The sequence below is a fragment of the Thalassophryne amazonica genome, chromosome 6, assembly GCF_902500255.1.
Source record: "Thalassophryne amazonica chromosome 6, fThaAma1.1, whole genome shotgun sequence".
Taxonomy (NCBI): domain Eukaryota; kingdom Metazoa; phylum Chordata; class Actinopteri; order Batrachoidiformes; family Batrachoididae; genus Thalassophryne; species Thalassophryne amazonica.
Genome location: NC_047108.1, coordinates 26880577 through 26891640, shown reverse-complemented (window position 1 = coordinate 26891640; position 11064 = coordinate 26880577).

Sequence of the window (11064 nt, the reverse complement as noted above, 5' to 3'; positions counted from 1 at the left end):
TATATATATATATATATATATATATATATATATATATATATATATATACGAGGTCTATTAGACAATAAACCGACCCTTTTATTTTTATTTTTTTTACTATATGGATTTGAATGACATGCGATTACACCAATCATGCTTGAACCCTTGTGCGCATGCGTGAGTTTTTTCACGCGTGTCGGTGACGTCATTTCCCTGTGGGCAGGCCTTGAGTGAGATGTGGTCCCGCCCTCTCGGCTGAATTCCTTTGTTTCACACGCTGCTCGAGACGGCGCGCGTTGCTTTATCAACATTTTTTCTGGACCTGTGAGGAATATCCGAGTGGACACTATTTGAGAAATTAAGCTGGTTTTCAGTGAAAAGTTTAACGGCTGATGAAAGATTAGGGGGTGCTTCTGTCGGTGTAAGGACTTCCCATGGACCGGGACGTCGTGCAGCGCTTCCAGGCGCCGTCGTCGGCCTGTTTCGAGCTGAAAACATCCTAATTTAAGGCTTAATTCACCCAGGACGTCGTGAGAGAACAGAGAAGATTCAGAAGAGGCCGGCATGAGGACTTTATGCGGACATTCCACTGTTTAAGGACATTTTTTAATGAAAGATGTGCGCCGCGACAGGAAGAACACCTCCGTGTTGAAAACCATTTGTAAAATTCAGGCGGCTTTTGATGGCTTTCAACAAGTGAGTAACTGAGAAATTGTTTAACAGCTTGGGCATGTTCCAACTTGCCCGTTAAGGCTTCCAACGGAGGTGTTTTTCCTGTCGCGACCCCCCGACTCTGCCCGCACGTTCTTTCATTACAAAATGTCCGTTAACAATGGAATGTCCGAATAAACTCCTCATGCCGACTTCTTCTGAAAGTTCTCTGTTCTCTGATGACTTACTGGGTCAACAGAGCCTGAAATGTGGAAGTTTTCAACTTGAAACGGCGAGACGCTGCCACCTCGAAGCGCAGATCGCTGTCAGGCACCGTGGGCCGTCCTTACGGCGACACTACCAGACCAAAATCTCTCATCAGCCGTTAAAATTTTTACCGAAAACCAGCTGAATTTATTGAATGGTGTCCACTCAGTTGTGCCTTACAGTTTTTGAAAAAAATTTTATCAAACAAAGCAGCAGTCTCTGGGCCATTCCTAAACAATGAAAAAACGACAAGAGGGTGGGCGACTCCTCACTCAAAGACTGCCCACAGGTGAATGATGTAACCGACAGGCGTGAAAAAACTCTTGCATGCCCACGAGGGTTCAAGCATGTCTGATGTAATCACACGTGATTCAAATCCATATGGTTTTTGAAAAAAATAATAAGGTCGGATACTTTTCTAATAGACCTCGTATATATATGTGTGTATCTATCTATCTATCTATCTATCTATCTATCTATCTATCTATCTATCTATCTATCTATCTATCTATCTATCTATCTATCTATCTATATATATATATATATATAGACAGATAGATATATGATCTCTGTGTGTGTATATGCTGACTGATCACATATATATTTTTTACATATGTAACAAATATGTAATTGTATGGCCCCACGCTGGGTGACAAAATATGTTAAACTTTAAATTTTTCCACACACGGCGGTACAAGTTGTAGCAAGTATAATTATTAAGATTAGTTTACAGATGTCAGTTTACGGAACAATTACTTCAGGAAATCTTGATCGCAAACCCTATCTTTGCAAACTTTTGGGGGGGAGTCACTACAACCAATGAGGTGGGAAGGCAAGCCTCAAGCAAGCTCACGCTTCTGGTGTCAAGCAACCGGCCCTGTTGGATGTGACGCACGTGACAAATGGGAAGTTTGACTGGGGCAGCACATATGTCAAACAGTAACATGCGCGAGTCGTGGGGTGACATGAAGCCCTGTGGTGCAAGTGAGGGGCATGCAATCATGATCCCACAGATAGTCGTTTTGTACCATTGGCTCCTCAGCCAAGCACATATGGCACACCAAACATGAAGAAATTCACATTTTGTGAGATGTGCGTTCATGCTTCGGCAAGTATTTTTTCAGTATTCATGTTTTACAATTCAGAGTTTGTAGATAATTCACTATTTGCAGTTATTGATATTTTGGGGTTATCAGGATTAAATACATCCTGGCACTTTGCATGGTCTAGAGCAGGCTAGCACTGCAGATTTAATCTCCATGGTGTCTTAATCCATAACATATCCCACTTTCCACTGTCCCGCTTTTGTGCAACCAGATCATGGATAAATTTAGCCAGGATAAACAGCGGCTTAATTCCATTGGGGCCCTGGACTTGGAGAAGCATAACGTGTTCTATCAACAACGCAACCTGGTCTCACGGCAAGTCATGATTCAGCAGCACGAAATATACATTAATCTATTGGTTCATGATATTATGATGAAAAGTGCCTCATTTTCGTCATGGCAACATGAATTCATTGTAATTCATTCTGTGATGGCTGCACGAAATTAAAAGTGAAGTGGGGGGTGGGGGTCGGGGTGGTTATGGTTAAGGTTAGGGTAGGAGTAGTGAGTTTAAAAAAAACCCCGTCACGAAAATGTGACTCATTTCTTGATGGGAGCATGAAAAAAAAAACAGTGAGACTGGGCTGGTTTGGCAGATGTGACTGGTTGACAGGGGAGCGGGGAGTGGGACGAGGAGCGTGGGGCAGCAGAGGAGTATTGTAAGTCAGAGAGTAGGGTTGAGGACCCAGAAGGATGTAGCCCCCATCCTCCTCCCATTGCCCTCAGTGTAAAGAAAGAACAATAAAGAGTTTTTCAATTCAATTTCAATTTATTTTCCTTTATATAGCGCCAAATCACAACAGAGTTGCCTCAAGGTGCTTCACACAGGTAAGGTCTAACCTTACCAACCCCCAGAGCAACAGCGGTAAGGAAAAACTCCCTCTGAGGAAGAAACCTCAAGCAGACCAGACTCAAAGGGCTTCTGGTTTATTCTTCTCTACAAGAGTCAAGACAGAAGTCAGAATACCAGAGCAAGAATTTTAGCTGAGGAAGCTTCTGTGATTTGAAGCGAAACATCCTCACGTCAAGCAACCCAGTCCAGTCGAAGAGTCAAGCTTCTCTACTCCTCCAAGGTGTTCAGATCACCCTGGATCTCTTTTGATCAGCAGCAGGTTGAGGACCGCCAGCCTCCATTACTCTCTAGGATTCCTCTTTTCCTCTGAACCAGCTTTTCAGCCAGCCTGAGGTCATAGATGTCATCTGTCATGCTAACCCCTTTTTGCCTTTCCATTCACCTTTGCAGCCTTCTTGTCACCTAGAACCTGGTGTAAGTATGGACGTTTTTCTTTTGCCTGGGGGACAAAGATACTTTGTCGAGATACTTGATTATCACATAATAAAAACATCAATGAATAGGATCATCTGAAGGCCTCTGAAGTAGAGGTGGGCGATACCGGGAATTTTGGTATTGATCCGATACCAAGTAAATACAGGCCCAGTATCACCGATATTGATACTGATACTTTTTCATATTTAAGCTTCATAGATCTAAAGGATCCAAAAGACCTAGGATAGAATTCCGCCAAACATTGTACATGACAACAAAATACTTTATTATCACAATCAACATGTTTGTTTAAAAAAATATCACTCAACACAACTTAAAACAAAATCTCCTGAGGGAGAGGGCTGACAAACCACAACACAAGGGTGCGCTGCTCCGTGTTGTGTGACACAGCGCAGTTCTGCTCTTACAGACAGAGAGTAGACTTTGATGAATCTGCGTGCGCAGCAGTCAGTGTGTGCGGGAGAGAAAAAAGCTTGAGTATCGATCTTTTTACACAAGGATCGTTCAATATCAATACCAGCATTGGTATCAATATTAGGATCGATCCGCCCACCTCTACTCTGAAGTCTCCTGGATACCTGTAGTGGGAGATGGACATCTGCTGTTCCCAAATCTTTAACAATAGTTAACTTTTCACATAACTGTAAACTGTAATACGTATGCTTAATTGAATTTTAATTAACTTTAATAACTTAAATGAAATCCTGCTTCTGTTGGTTCTAGTTGGTTTAGAACAAGGAACTGTTATCCCCGCCAGGAAGACTGTCTCAAACAGACATGTACCGCCCTCATTGTCCATGGGGTCCAGGTAGATCTCTGATCTGGCTGAATTTGGGCCTGGAACTAAATATTTTTTTAGGTTTATATGCCCTCAGTTTTTATATATCTCAGCGATTTACCTTTATATGCCAAGCTACTTTAGCATATGACTGACTAACACTCCTCTGTGTGAGAAGTAACAACTTTCCTCTTTGAGAACACTTCGTTCCGAAACAGTTGATATGATGGGAGCTGCAGACACCAAATATTCCAAAGCGCAGAAGCAAATGTTCACACAATGTAATAGCACACAATTAAGAATTTAACAATATTCAGCTGTGGATATTCAGTCAGAGAATGCTTTAGATACAAAATAAGGAACACAGAACACACAAACAGGTGAGTTAACAGTCTGTCTTTTGTCCAGTCTGGTTAACGTCTGTCAACAAATTTATATATTTACAGGATACACAAAATACACTTATGGAATTGTTTACTATTATAAATAAATCCCAAACAGACCTAAAGAGGTTTAGTTTGAAAGTTAAATACTGGCTCAAGCAGTGACAGAAATGTGAAAACTAATTAATTAATTTCTCTCAAGTCATCTTTCATTTTATTTTTTAATACAATAGCACCCTGCTAGTGTTTAATGTTAAGGGTAATTTATGTTTTAATCTATGTTTCACAACTCCACTGTTTATTTATTCATAGTACTTATTCAATGTACTCATTGTATTGTTCTCCAGTTAGTATAACACTATTTTGAAAAATTGAGCTACAGTTACCAACAGGTGTTTATAGCCTAAGTAATTTCACATACGTATAAACTTGAGTAGACTACGCACAGACTTGAAATGTCTGGAGAGGAAGAGAAAAATAAACATAAAATTTATCCGAATGAAAGAGGTATGTCCAGCGCGCAAATTAAAAGAAGACAAAATAAATAAGGATGGAGTAGCATAAAAGAGATTGCATATAAAAAAAAGGAAAAGTATGGACAAAACTGTGGATATTGCACATGACAGTCACTCAAACAGAGAGTGACCAGGGTGGGATGAGTACTTTAGGATAGTGTTGGCAATAAGAGACAATAAGAACCATGAAGGTCCCCCAGTGTGGGTAGAGGGTACCCAGTGACCTGCTCTGTCATTTTGGTAACCCTCTCAAGCTCTACACTGTTTGCCACCATGCAGCTGGCAAACCACATATAGAATCAGTATGTGAGGATGCTCTCCATGCTTGAGCAGTAAAAAGAGACAAGCAATCTCTGGTTTGTTATTTTTCGTGATGATTCTCAGAAAGTGGAGTCTTTGCTGTGCTTTATCAAGTGTACAGTGTTCCTGTCCCAGGTCAGTTTCTCATCTATGTGGACTCCCTGGAAACGGAAGTCCTTGACCCATTCCATACTGGTGCCCCTGAATGGGTTGAATGACATTCTCTAAGGCCTCATCTAACTCACTCTACAAATATTCTTTCTACTTTATCTCACAACTTACCTGTGGGGCATATGCACTGATGACATTAATCATCATACTCTTCACCCTGTCAGACACTCACTTGCTCTCCAACACACTCTTGGTATAGTTTTTCAGGATATCCTCTGTCAGGGTTTGGGGGTTGTTATTTTTGTGTTATGCTTTAGATTGTTTGGTTCTGAACAAGTTCTGTGAGATTATTTTCTTATCTGCCTTTTTGCTTGGGGTTTTTCTGTCTCTACTTGTCTGTCACTTGGTGCTTGGTGGTGAGCGTGACCCCTGTCTTTCCACTCCCACGCCCTGGATCTTTCCCTCACACCTGTTCCCTGTTTTTGGCTATTCGCCTTCCTGTATATAAACCTTCCACCTGTTTCCCACCACATCATTGTGCTCCATGCCTTCCCTTCCAGCCTTGTTTCTTGTGTTGTTCTCATCCTGCTTGCCTCTTCATGCTTATATGACCACCTGCTTGTTTTTTGGACCACGTCTCTGCCTGATGAACTTGTTACTGTTGCTTTTCCTGGACTGCCTTTTTGTGTACCGAACCCTGCATGTTTTACCAGTAAACCTTTTTGAACAATTCCACTCTGAGTCTATGCATTTTGCATTTCAATGCCAGTTATCCTCTACTCTCTTCTCTTAACAAAACAGCAGCATGATTTCTGCTGGCACCCTGCTGGACAACAGTACTGTGGATGTCATCATTCTCCTGTGCCTAAACCAATCCTGGAAGAAAATTGCAAATCTGCATGTTCAGTTTGGTCAAGTTTACACCGGATGTTCTTGCTCACTAAAATGTACTTATCTATGTGGTCTTGGGACTGGCACCCAGCAGCAACTGCAGGCAGAGATAAGGCATCCATTCCAACACAGAAAACAACAAACTGAAGAAGCTGATGTGTATCCAAGCAGAAAGACAGCTCCTGCTAGTTTTATACAGGCTAATTTTGAAAGAAAAATCTTTAAATTTACTTTATGAGCTTGTGTTTATTGTTTTACTACTTTGCTTTTTCACTTTAAAGTACACACATTTGCTGAAAAAGAAAATGTGCAGATGTTTCTTTGTAGAGTGTAGTGAGGATGCCCAAGACTTACAACCCCAATTCCAATGAAGTTGGGACGTAAAATGTAAATAAAAACAGAATACGATTTCCAAATCCTCTTCAACCTATATTCAATTGAATACACCACAAAGACAAGATATTTAATGTTCAAACTGATAAACTTTGTTGTTTTTGTGCAAATATTTGCTTATTTTGAAATGGATCCGTGCAACACATTTCAAAAATGTTGGGACAGGGCAACAAAAGACTGGGAAAGTTGATCAATGCTCAAAGAACACCTAATTGGAAACAGGTGAGTGTCATGATTTGTAGAATTGGCAAATTGGCACCCCCTGTAGGCAGCTGCAGGCCCCCTGCTTGCTGGAGATGGTGAAAGAAAGGACGGGCGCGCCGCACAGAGGACAGTTCACCTCTGGGTTTTCTCTAATGGGAGGGACAAGGGGTGTGTGTGTGGGTGGGGGGGGGGGGGGGGGGGGGTGCAGAAGGTGGCAGCAATGCAGCAATAAGGATGCCGGCTGCCGTTATCCACCATAGAAGAATAAAAGGGTGCATTTGTTTTTACCCCAGGCGCACCTTTTGAGAGGAGTATGTTTTGTGCTAAAATAAAACTATAAAATATATATTTATATTTTCTTAAGTTAGCAGTTTCATATGACGAAATAAACGGAATATGGAAACAAATTTTTATGGAAATCTGTATAACAATGGAGGTTTTGCAGGACAGAGATGCCACGGAGGGTGCCCTCTTGGAAGTACTAATGTTACAATGTCAAAATAAAGGTTTAATTTCAAAACAAAGCTTTTGAAAATTAATCCCCCAAATTTTCATAATAAAGGATACACTGTTGGGGAAAGTGTAGTGACACGGACCCACAACAGGGGGTGCAAATGAACGGTCAATAGATGAGCCAAAAGGTAACAATTTAATGTTGTGAATGTGCACAACGATTATACAGACAATCACAGAATCTGATAGCAGTCAATACACAAAGGTGACGTGTGGGCAGGCTCGAGGATAGAAGACGTCTGTCCTGAGAAGAGCCGGAACCACACGATTTCCACCGCCACCGAACCTGGTGAATACTGGAGCTGCCATGTCCCGAATTCCCAGGTGATCACCGTCCCCGACTGTCGGATCTGGTACTGCTGGCGAGGAGCACAAACAGTGAGATGTGGGTGTGTGCACACCCAGTAACAAAAACAGTCAGAAGGTGGAAAGTCACCTCCACCTCTAATCACACACTCGTGCAGCTCCTGTTAAATCACTTATCTGGCTGGAGTGTGAAGCGAAGCCGTCGCTGATCACACTTTACGCCAATTCCACAGATAAGGAAACGCCACAGGAATACGGCTGCAAAGAAGTTCAGATTATTACTCAATGTTTAAGTCAGCAGAGACAATTACCTTCACAGGTAGATGATATCTCGGCAGCGAGGTGGAGATGACGTCCGGCTTTTATGGAGTGGATTGATGAAGTGGAGATGGGTGACAGCTGTCATGAGTTGATGAGTGACAGCTGTCACCCCCGGCTGTGTCCGTGGCGGCACCGCCCTCTCGTGCCTGAAGCCCGCACTTCAGGCAGGGCGCCCTCTGGTGGTGGGCCAGCAGTACCTCCTCTTCTGGCGGCCCACACAACAGGACCCCCTCCTCAACGGGCGCCTCCTGGCGCCCAACCAGGCTTGTTCGGGTGACGGTGGTAGAAGTCGGCCAGGAGGGCCGGATCCAGGATGAAGCTCCTCTTCACCCAGGAGTGTTCCTCTGGTCCATACCCCTCCCAGTCCACCAAATACTGAATCCCCCGGCCCTTACGATGGACGTCCAGGAGCCTGCGCACTGTCCATGCAGGCTCCCCGTCAATGATCCGGGCAGGAGGCGGTGCCGGTCCAGGAGTGCAGAGGGTGGAGGTGTCGTATGGCTTGACACGTGAGACATGAAAGACCGGGTGGATCCGCTACCAGCTTCACTGCAGCCGGACTGAGGACTTTGAGGATCTGGAATGGTCCAATGTAACGTTCCTTCAGCTTAGGGGAATCCACTTGTAAGGGGATGTCCTTCGTTGATAGCCATACCTCCTGCCCGGGCTGGTAAGCAGGGGCCAGGGAATGCCTGCGGTCTGCATGGGCCTTAGCCCTCGTCCGGGCCTTCAACAAGGCAGAGTGGGCAGTGCGCCACACCCGTCGGCATCTTCGCAGGTGGGCCTGGACCGAGGGCACACCGACCTCTCCCTCCACCACGGGGAACAGTGGGGGCTGATACCCCAGACACACTTCGAACGGGGCGGTGGCAGAGGATACCTGGCTGTTATGGGCGTACTCGATCCAGGCCAGATGGTCACTCCAGGCCGACGGGTGCGCGGACGTGACGCAGCGGAGGGCCTGTTCAAGTTCTTGGTTGGCCCGTTCTGCCTGTCCGTTCGTCTGAGGATGATACCCGGACGAGAGGCTCACGCTGGCCCCCAGTTCCCTGCAGAAACTCCTCCACACCTGTGAGGAGAACTGAGGACCACGGTCCGAGACGATGTCCGCTGGTATCCCATGCAGACGCGCGACGTGGCAGACCAGGAGGTCTGCTGTTTCCTGGGCCGTTGGGAGCTTCGGGAGGGCCATGAAGTGGGCCACCTTGGAGAATCGGTCCACTATCGTGAAGATGGTCGTCATGCCCTGGGACGGTGGGAGACCCGTGACAAAGGTCAGGCCAATGTGGGACCAGGGGCGACCAGGCACCGGTAGAGACTTCAGAAGTCCTTGTGTCTTCGTGTGGTGTGCCTTGCCCCTGGCACAGGTGGTACAGGCCTGGACATACTCCCGGACGTCGGCCTCCATAGACGCCCACCAAAAGGGCTGCCGGTCAACTGCCACGGTCCTTCGCACCCCCGGATGACAGGAGAGCTTAGAACCGTGACAGAAGTCCAAGACTGCAGCTCTGGCCTCTGGTGGGACGTATAAACGGTTATTCGGACCGGTTCCTGGGTCCGGGCTCCGTGCCAGGGCCTCCCGGATGGTCTTCTCCACATCCCAGGTGAGGGTGGCCACGATAGTGGACTCAGGAATGATGGACTCCGGTGGATCCGACAGCTCCGTCTTGACTTCATCTTCGTGTACCCGGGACAAGGCATCCGATCTCTGGTTCTTGGTCCCGGGGCGATAGGTGATCCGGAAGTCAAAACGCCCGAAGAACAGTGACCAGCGGGCTTGCCTGGGGTTCAGCCGCTTGGCGGTCCTGATATACTCCAGGTTCCGATGGTCAGTGAAAACCGTGAACAGCACAGACGCTCCCTCCAACAGGTGTCTCCACTCCTCAAGAGCCTCTTTCACCGCAAGGAGTTCTCGATTGCCGACATCATAGTTCCGTTCAGCTGGGGTCAACCTGCGAGAAAGGTAGGCACATGGGTGAAGAACCTTATCGGTCTCTCCGCTCTGGGATAGCACAGCTCCTATCCCTGAGTCAGAGGCATCCACTTCAACCACAAACTGGCGGCTAGGGTCGGGCTGCACCAGAACTGGTGCAGACGAGAACCGGCGTTTCAACTCCTTGAACACGGCTTTGCACCGATCCGACCAGGTGAAGGGGACTTTTGGAGAGGTCAGGGCTGTCAGGGGGCTAACTACCTGACTGTAGCCCTTAATGAACCTCCTGTAGAAATTTGCAAAGCCGAGGAACTGTTGCAGCTTCCTACAGCTTGTTGGTTGGGGCCAGTCTCTCACTGCCGCAACCTTGGCTGGATCAGGGGCGACGGAGTTGGAGGAGATGATAAACCCCAGGAAGGACAAAGAGGTGCGGTGAAACTCACACTTCTCGCCCTTCACAAACAGCCAGTTCTCCAACAACCGCTGCAGGACCTGACGTACATGCTGGACATGAGTCTCAGGGTCCGGGGAAAAGATAAGTATGTCATCCAGATATACGAAGACGAATCGGTGCAGGAAGTCCCGCAAGACATCGTTTACCAAAGCTTGGAACGTCGCGGGGGCGTTAGTGAGGCTGAACGGCATGACCAGGTACTCAAAATGACCTAATGGGGTGTTAAATGCCGTCTTCCATTCGTCTCCCTTCCGGATCCGAACCAGGTGATACACATTCCTAAGGTCCAGTTTGGTGAAAATTTGGGCTCCATGCAGGGGCGTGAACACTGAATCCAACAGGGGTAAAGGGTATCGATTACGAACCGTTATGTCGTTCAACCCCCTTTAATCAATGCATGGACGGAGTCCGCCATCTTTCTTGCCCACAAAAAAGAAACCTGCACCCATCGGGGAGGTGGAATTCCCGGCAGCTAATGAGTCCCGGATGTAGGTCTCCATTGATTCGCGCTCAGGACGTGAGAGATTGTACAGCCTGCTGGACGGGAACTCAACACCCGGGACCAAATCAATGGCACAATCGTACGGACGGTGCGGGGGAAGGGTGAGCACCAGATCCTTGCTGAAAACGTCAGCAAGATCGTGGTACTCAACCGGCACCGCCGTCAGATT